This window comes from Mandrillus leucophaeus, unplaced genomic scaffold (genome assembly GCF_000951045.1).
Source record: "Mandrillus leucophaeus isolate KB7577 unplaced genomic scaffold, Mleu.le_1.0 Scaffold264, whole genome shotgun sequence".
Classification (NCBI taxonomy): domain Eukaryota; kingdom Metazoa; phylum Chordata; class Mammalia; order Primates; family Cercopithecidae; genus Mandrillus; species Mandrillus leucophaeus.
The window spans coordinates 2,764,419-2,773,553 of NW_012102743.1; positions in this window are offsets into that span (position 1 = coordinate 2,764,419).

A 9,135-nucleotide genomic window follows, 5' to 3' on the forward strand; every position below is an offset into this window, starting at 1 on the left:
TTGGTTTACTGCAACCTCCACCTCCTGGGTTCAAGCGATTCTCCTGCCTCAGCCTCCCGAGTAGCTGGGATTACAGGCATGCACCACCACGTCTGTCTAATTTTGTATTTTTAGTAGAGATGGAGTTTCTCCATGTTGGTCAGCCTGGTCTCAAACTGCCGACCTCAGGTGATCCACCCACCTCGGCCTCCCAAAGTACTGAGATTACAGGCATGAGTCACCCTGCCTGGCCTGATTGATTGTATGTTTTTACACACAGATAGCAAATCACAGACTCTTCTAGAGGTATTTAGCAGAATCGTACCATGGATTCAAGTCAATATGCCTAGGTCAGCTTTGCTTTTCTAAAACCAAATTAATCTTAGCAAAACTTTTATGTTAAGTGCTGAGTTGCTTGCATCTAGCTTATGTCCTAAATATTAGATCAAGCAATTTTGTTGCGAGTATATCAGCATACCACCTCGGTTCTAGGGCTTTCTGACTTGTAAACTGTTTGTTTGCTTTTTCTTTCAACTACTTATATGTTTGTTTTATGGGGGAAAAACATTGGGCCACTCTGTTTGGCAAAAATATAGAGTCAGTCATCAAAAATTTTATAACAATTGGCTACCAATTAAAATGAAGTTGGTTACTGTTGCCAGGAATAATACAACAAACAAGAGGAAAATATCTAGATGATGAATTTCAAACTCTAAGAAGATTAATCAACATATTGATCTATCTAACTCATAGTATTTTGAAAGCACTTGTTGATTGCTGAAAGATGAGGATGGATGGACAGCAATGTGTTTTTGCTCAGTGCTGTCTATTTCTTTGACTGATGAGCTATCTTCTCAGGGCTTAAGAACATCTCCAGTGGGTGGCTGAGATTATTGCAGAAAACCTTTGGCAGTTAGTAAAATTAGAATACAACTAGGAATATTTTTAGAGTGTGTGTGTGATCTGGGTATAATCTCACAAATTAACGGAACTTCAATTATTATAAACTGAAATTAAGTAATTAACATGTATACGCTGTGTTGGGGGACACTAAGGGAAAACAGATACTTGTCCTAGAAAAACATTTCTTAGAATAAATTTCCTGTGAGATAAGTGTGACTCGGGTTTAAATTTTGAAGCACAGTTTTTTTTTAATTGAAAAAAAAAAGAGAGAGAGAACATCTCCAGTGAGATAAGAATAAACCAACCAAACACAGGAACTAAGCTAGTTAATGTGCTTGTTTCTGGTGGAGCAATATGTTGTTAAAAAAAAAAAAAAAACCCAGCTGAGCACGCGGTGGCTCATGCCTGTAATCCCAGCACTTTTGGAGGCCGAGGCAGGTGGATCATGAGGTCAAGAGATCGAGAGCATCCTGGCCAACATGGTGAAAGCTTGTCTCTACTAAAAATGCAAAAATTAGCTGGGCATGGTGGCACATGCCTGTAGTCCCAAGCTACTCAGGAGGCTGAGGCAGGAGAATCGCTTGAACCCAGGAGGCAGAGGTTGCAGTGAGCTGAGATTGCACCACTGCACTCCAGCCTGGGTGACAGAGCGAGACTCCATCTTAATACAATAAAATAAATAAATAAAAAGCTCAAAACTAAACCTCCATTAAAGTAACATCCTTAGCAAATAGTATTCCTTTTACATGTAATCCTTCAGTTCACTCAACAAAGCAAACACTATTGGCTTGAAACCTTCATCTTCTGTTTTCATAACTCAGACTGCATGAAATTCTGACAGCCTTTAAAGAGGTGTAGTAATTCATCCCCTGCTGTTTGGCATAAAGTGGGTGAAAAATCAGAAATAATTTTTGTGGTGAAAAATAATGGAACAAGGACAGAAAAAAATAAATTATATAGAAGCATATATCACCTCTTTAAATGCGTGTCCTGGCTGCAGACCCTTTGAGATTCTTTGCAGCCTTTCCTGCTGCCTGCCTGAGAAGGCCTAATGATCATTTCTAAGGACTGCTCAGTTTTTGGATTCATATATGGATGCAGCAAGGAGAAATTAGTTCATTATTTCATATAAGCACCAGGCACTTGTGGGAAGAGCCCAACAGGGTTAGAATTTCCACTTTCTTGAATTATTTACATTTCTTATGGTAATGAAGAAATGATTATTGAAATCTGAAGACTTCAGAAAAGATTTAACATTAAGGCTAATTCAAGTATTGATATGGACAGGAGGCAGGGAAATACCAGGTAGAAGAAGGTGGGGTCCCTGGAGAGGGCTTCATCCTCAGGTCTGGACCCATGGCCCTAAATGAGAACATGCATTCCTGTTTTCCTGCCCAAATGTTGCCTTTTCCAAAACGACCCTGGCCCACCATGGCCCCCATCCTCTACTCATGACAGGCCCAAGCTCCACTGGTAGAGGAGCAGAGTGGCATGGCAGAGAAGGAGAGAAGAGAAGCAGCATGTGAACATTGAGAGGAGTTCAGTTGGGGATGGTTGGGAGGCACTCACCCTGGCTCCTGCGCCTGCTCACCTGTGTGCTCCCCCTCCCGCAAGGGGAAGGGGAAGACTATCTTCCTACTCCATTCACTTTCCAGCTCCCCATCCTGCTGAGCGCCACTTCCATTGCTCAATAAAATCCTCTGCATACACCATCCTTTGATCCGTTCGTATGACCTGTTTCTTCCTGGATGCCGGACAAGAATTTGGGATGCACTGGGTGTGGGAACCCAAAAAGGCTGTCACGATGACTCTTCACTGAGCTGTTTAGCACTTCAGCCATCCGTGGATGGGAAAGCTAAAAGAGAATTGTTTGTAACACATGCTTTCTGGGACTCCAGAGATCGCAGGCAACTCCTAGATGCTGCTGTGGGCTGGCTGGTGGCCAAAGGCACTTACCCTGGCTCCTGCACCTGCTCACCTGTGTGCTCCCCTTTCCACAAGGAGTTTGAGAGTGGCAGCTGAGTAAACAAGCCACACCACTGTCGCAAGTCCCAGGATGGGGTCAAGGGACCTCTCCCATCTCAGCGTTTTATCCAAAGTATTTAAAAAGAAGTGGGTTGGATTTTATATCTAAGACTTAATAGTATTTAGGGGAGAATAAGAACCCCCCCAAATATAACTGACCAAACAAAACCCCAAACTCACAAAAATGAAAACACTCTATATACCAAATACAGAATTCTATGTTAACTGGTTTTGTAAGATGTCAGAAAGACCTGTGTTCCAATTTCTGTTCTGATTCAGTTGTGTAACTTTGGACAGCTTGATAGTCTCTCAGAGCCTCTGCTCCTCACTAAAAGAGGAAGTATAATTCTTTACCAATAGAGATGTGGTGAGGAGTGAGAGAAGTGATCTCTGGCGGAGTGCCTGGACCACATGATTCATAAATGATTATTTAGGGCCCTCTCCTTTACCTTGAAGAATAGCCAAGGTTGACAGTTGAGGATGCAGACACATAATTTGTTTCAGTGTGTAAGCCAAGTCCCGTCTCCCCTTTGCTCCTTCTGCTCCTGTACTCCTCCTGTCCTGCGGTGTGAATGAGAGAACTTCTGTTTTTTGATGTACAGGTTTGGATAGAGGTAGCCAGGAGAGTGGCCTGTCTGTCTTCTTTCTTGCTGTCCTGTGTCCTTGGTCTTGTTTACAGAAGGCTATAGCCTCAGTGCTCTGGCCAAGCCAGGCTCTAGCGTTGAGTCATCATGACTGAGATAATGTGGGGTGATTTGACAAGCTATGTGGGGTGCACAGGGCTGGTGTTTTCAAATTCTTTTGAACTGCTTTAGAAAGGGTACCAGCCTTGCTTTAGGCAAACTTCCTCCCCGTGACAGTCAGACTTCTCTAACCTTCTAGACGTCCTACACTCTGTCAGGGCAAGGAGTGTGGTCTGGATGTCTGATTCTAAGAGGAAGTGCTTCTGTTCTTGCTTTCAGTTCTGATTCTGTCTTTAAACTTCAGGTTTTCTTTTTCCAGGGAGATTTAAATTATGTTACAAGCTTGCTGTAGGCCAAATGCTTTATATCCATTAACCCACTTAATTCTTACAATGGCCCTGCCAGATCTCATTTTACAGATGAGAAAATTGAGACTTTAATAGCTATTAGGACTTGTGCAAAGCAACATAGTGACAGTACTATTGAAGCCCAGCTATGCTTTACTTGAAAGCTATTACATATTTTCTCCCTCAATTGTATTTACCTTCTTCTCCCTTAACGCCACAGCCCCCCAGGAGAGGTATCCTGGCCTGGGGCAAGTACTAATTTAAAGGGTTAATTTGCCCAGTAAATCCTGAAATGTGTTCTCTTTCTCTAATGGTTTCATCCCTAAGATGCCATTATAAAAACTTTGCCAGCTGGGAAAAGATGCAAAGGACTCCACAGCTTCAATGAGTACAGCATGTGCTCATAAAACTGGTGCTTTAAAAACAGCTACATTTTACTGAGAGAATTAAATAACCAAAAATCAAGGCTAAGTCCTGCAATTAAACAAATGGAGCTGCATTAATTATCTATGAACCCTATTTGATGAGGTCTTTGGTTCTAAGATTTTGAAGGAAGCAAGAAGAGTACATTATTCAGTGTTCTATGAGACAGATGATCCAGTCTTCTCAAGTTAGAAGGTCTTGTTGGGAAAAGTTCTGATAACTGAATTATTTTATGGTTTTGCTGTTTAAAAAGCTCTTTTAAGCCTACAGAGCAGAACAAGCTGGCTCATCTCTGAGCACCTGGGCTAGATCAAAAGTGCATCAACTTTTCTGAAAGCAAAGCAAAAGCAAACATAAATGATATTTCCTCTAAAATCAAAAAATAAAAATTAATGGGGAATAGTCTGGAAGATGAGGTAAAAAGAAGGCCAATTGATTTTTTTTTTTTTTTTTAAACAGAGTTTCCCTTTGTTGCCCAGGCTGGAGTGCAATGGCACGATCTCAGCTCACTACAACCTCCGCCTCCTGGGTTCAAGCGGTCTTCTGCCTCAGCCTCCCAAGTAGCTGGGATTACAGGCGACCACCATCACACCTGGCTGTTTTTTTTTTTTTTTTTTTGCATTTTAGTATAGATGGGGTTTCACCATGTTGGCCAGGTTGGTCACGAACTCCTGAGCTCAGGCAATCTGCCTGTCTCGGCCTCCAACAAATACAAATCTAACAAAACATTTGGGGCTTAAGGAGGTTTTTTAACTTCAAGGAGTATTCAACATGGCATACTTTTTTTTTTTTTTTTTTACAACTGTTTATTTTTGTGAACGTGAGAGTTATGCAATCCAAAACAATCCAAACCATGTTTGAAAGTCCAAAGACGGAAGGGGAGAGAGTGCCTCACATTCTGCTCTGTAGAGGAGACAGTTGCGAGCTTTGTGGTGGCTGTCCTTCACCTCTCTCCCTGCCTGCGTCACACACGTGAGCACGTGTACAGCTTTACAGTGTGGTGTGTGTTGAGCTGTCCCTGGTCAGTATGGATAGACCCACATAGCTTGGAGCATGTGTTGAAGAGTGAAAATGTCAGAGCCAGCGTACCGGCTTTGAGTCCCTGCCCTGCCATTGACGAGCAGGACATGACGGACAGGTGATCTCTGTGTCTGTTGCTTGTCTGCAAAGTGGGACGCTGGCCGTGCTGCCCTGTTGGGCTGCTGTGAGGGTGGAGTGAGTTAACACACACACAGCCTGTAGAAGGGTGGCCGTCTGCAGTTGTCTCTGGTGGCTGTGTGACGTTCCGGAGGGAATGCCGTTCTAAGTGACGCCTTGCTGAACACCCTGTGCACCCTTCTTGCAGGCGTCGAGTGATGCTCGCTCGATACTCTGAGTGTGGCCAACATGCGGGGCTCAGGTGGCTTACTGCTTTTCCTTCCAAAGGCCAACTGTGGTAACCTTGCTGAAGACGGATCATCCGTTTCAGGGTCTGGAGTCGGGGTCCCACACTGCTTGCCGTGAGGGGACGGGGGTGGTGCTGGCCTCTGAGCAGCCCTATGGGGCTGAGCGCTGGCCCAGGTGCTCTCACAGGGCGACCTCCTGACGCCCCTGCTCGCTGTGGCCCACGTTCCTAACCCCACCTTCAGGTTCTGGGGTAGGAAGCAGTTCCCGCACTTGGCTACTGGGAAGGAAGGTTGCGTGGGGGGCAGAGGCTTCCTGTGTGACCTGGAGCTGATCTTTCCCACCCCTGCAGGTGCATGGCATACTTCTGTTGCCTTAGAATGTATTTATTCTTTTAGATGTTTAAAACATTGAACAGACGAGAACATTGAGGCACAATGTGACAACACAAACTCCTCTAGTTGGCTAACTTTAGCTGTGGGTTTAATCTGCGACTTGATTCTGTAGCAGCTGCAGAACAAGCAACACAGGCTTTGGAGTCAGGTTCTATTTATATTTGTGGCCTTCAGAGATGCATTAGTAATTCTTAAAATGTATTGTACATACAAATAACATGAGGAGCTTGTTGAATGCAGATTCGAATTCAGGAGGTCCAGGGTGAACCCTCAGATTCTGAGAACAAGTTCTCAGATAATGCTGATGCTGGGGGGTCTAGGACCACACTTTGAGTATCAGAAAACTATCTAAACCTTAATTTTCTCATCTGTAAAATAGGGACAGTGATTACTACCTGGGAAGATTATTGGCAGCATTAAATGAGTCCATGAGGTGAAGGATCTGACATATAGGAGGATTGCCACAAATATAAATGTGCCTCCTCTTCCCTTTCACCTATTTTGTTCCTACTTAGCTCAACAGCTTGTTCAACTCTTTATGCAAGTTTTCTCTGCCCGTTTTCACTAGGGTCATTTCCATATTTGTGTGGCATAATCAGGTTCATGGCAGAAAGGCATGTACGATTCACTAAGAGCTCATCTTTGTCCTCTTTCCCGAAATCAGTGTTTTATGTTACCTCCAATGTTATATGGAAAATCTAAGCCAAATGTGAATGTTCAAAATCGAGTTGATGTGCAAGTTGCTCAAAATAGCTTTAAATCTTTACTTAACCATTAACAAAAAATTATTATTTGAGATCGCAAAACAAAACCTAATTGTATTCTTAAAAGAAACACATTTGTTTTTTTGTTTGTTTGTTTGTTTATTTATTTATTTATTTATTTATTATTTTTTGAGACAGTCTTGCTCTGTCGTCCAGGCTGGTGTACAGCGGCGCAGTCTCGGCTCACTGCAGCCTTGCCTCTTGGGATCAGGTGATTCTCCTGCCTCAGCCTCCCGAGTTGCTGGGACTACAGGCACGTGCCACCAGGCCCAGCACAACACACACACACACAAAATACAATAACTTTTGTATTTTTAGTAAAGACGGGGTTTTGCCATGTTGGCCAAGCTGGTCTTGAACTCCTGGGCTCTAGTGATCTGCCTGCCTGGGCCTCCCCAAATGTTGGGATTACAGGCGTGAGTCACCATGCCCAGCCTAATTTTTGTATTATTAGTAGAGATGGGTTTTGTCTTGTTGGCCAGGCTGGTCTCGAACTCCTGGCCTCAAGTAATCTGCCTACCTTGGTCTCTCAATATGCTGGGATTACGGGCATGAGCCACCATGCCCAGCCAAGAAACACTTTTAAAATAAATGGTTTCAAAATGGTTAGAAATAAAAGAATGTGTAAAAGCATACCAGAAAATTCTAACATAAGCCAAATGAGGATTCTAATCTTAATATCGGACCTGTTAGAAGTCAATTCACAAACTGTTCCAGAAAGTAAATGAGAAAGAAACTCCTTCCTGGCCCATCCTCTGAGGCCAGTATTATCCTGATACCCAAGCCAAAGATATCTCAAGAGAAGAAAACTACAGGTCAGTATCCATTAGGAATGTAGATGCAAACATCACCCTCAACAAAATACTAGCAAACAAAAGAGAATTCTACACCGTAATCAATAGGGATTTATCCCACGAATGCAAGATTGGCTTAACATTTGAAAATCAATTAATGTCATATACCACATTAATAGAAAAAAAGGACAAAAATCACATGATCATTTCAATAGATGCAGAAAGAGCATTCAATAAAATCCGGTACCTCTCAAGATAAAAATTCTACAGCTAGAAAGGAAATTCTTCCAACTTGTCAAAGGGCATCTATGAAAGACCTACAGTTAACATTACATTTAATAGTGAAAGAGTGCTTACTTTCCCTCTAAGATCAGTAACAAAACAAAGATGTCCACTCTCATGACTTGTATTTAACTTCGTAGTAGAGGTTCTAGCCAAGGTTAATTAGGAAAAAAAAAAAAAAAAAGAAAGAAATAAAAGACATCTGGACTGGAAAGGAAGAAGTAAAACTATTTCTAGTTTTACTTTGCAAAAGTAATGACATTGCAAATGTCATGATCATGTATTTAGAAAATCTAAAATAATCCACTGAAGACCTATTAGGACCAATAAATAATTTCAGCAACATTGCAGGATACAAGATCAATATAACAAATCAATTGCATTTCAATACATTAGCAACAAACAATCTGAAAATGAAATTCAAAAACAATTTCTTTTATATAACATCAAAAAGGATAAAATACTTAGGAATAATTTTAACAAGAAGTGTAAGACTTGTTTACTAAAAACTGCAAAACATTGTTGAAAGAAATGAAAGGTGTAAATAAATGGAAAAACATTCTATGTTCATGGATTGGAAGACAATATATTAAAATATCAGTACTCCCTAAGTTGATCTATGGATTCAATGCAACCTCTATCAAAATCCCCAAAATTGACAAGCTGATCTTTACATTCATGTGGAAATGCAAGGAACGTAGAATGGCCAAAACAGTCTTGAGAAGAATGATACAATTGGAGTACTCACACTTGCAATTTCAAAACTTACTACAAAGCTGTAGTAATTAAGACAGTACTGCCATAAAAATAGACATGAAGATCAATGAAACAGAATTTAGAATTGACTCAAACTTTTACAGTCAATTGACCTTTGAAAAAGAGGCCAAAAGGATTCAACGGGGGGAATTAATAGTTCTTCAACAAATGGTGTTGGGGAAACTGGATATCCACAGGCAAAAGATTTAGATACTAAAAAAATAAAGCCAGCAAATGCTAAAGTAAAATGTTGAGGAAAGTCCTTTATAACTTTGGAGTGGAGAATGACTTTTTATTATGACTAGAAACCTAGAAGCCATAAAAGATCGATAAATTCAATTACTTTTGAAAATACAAGCAAATCCCACCACAAGTAAGGCTTAGAGACAAATGATACTTGG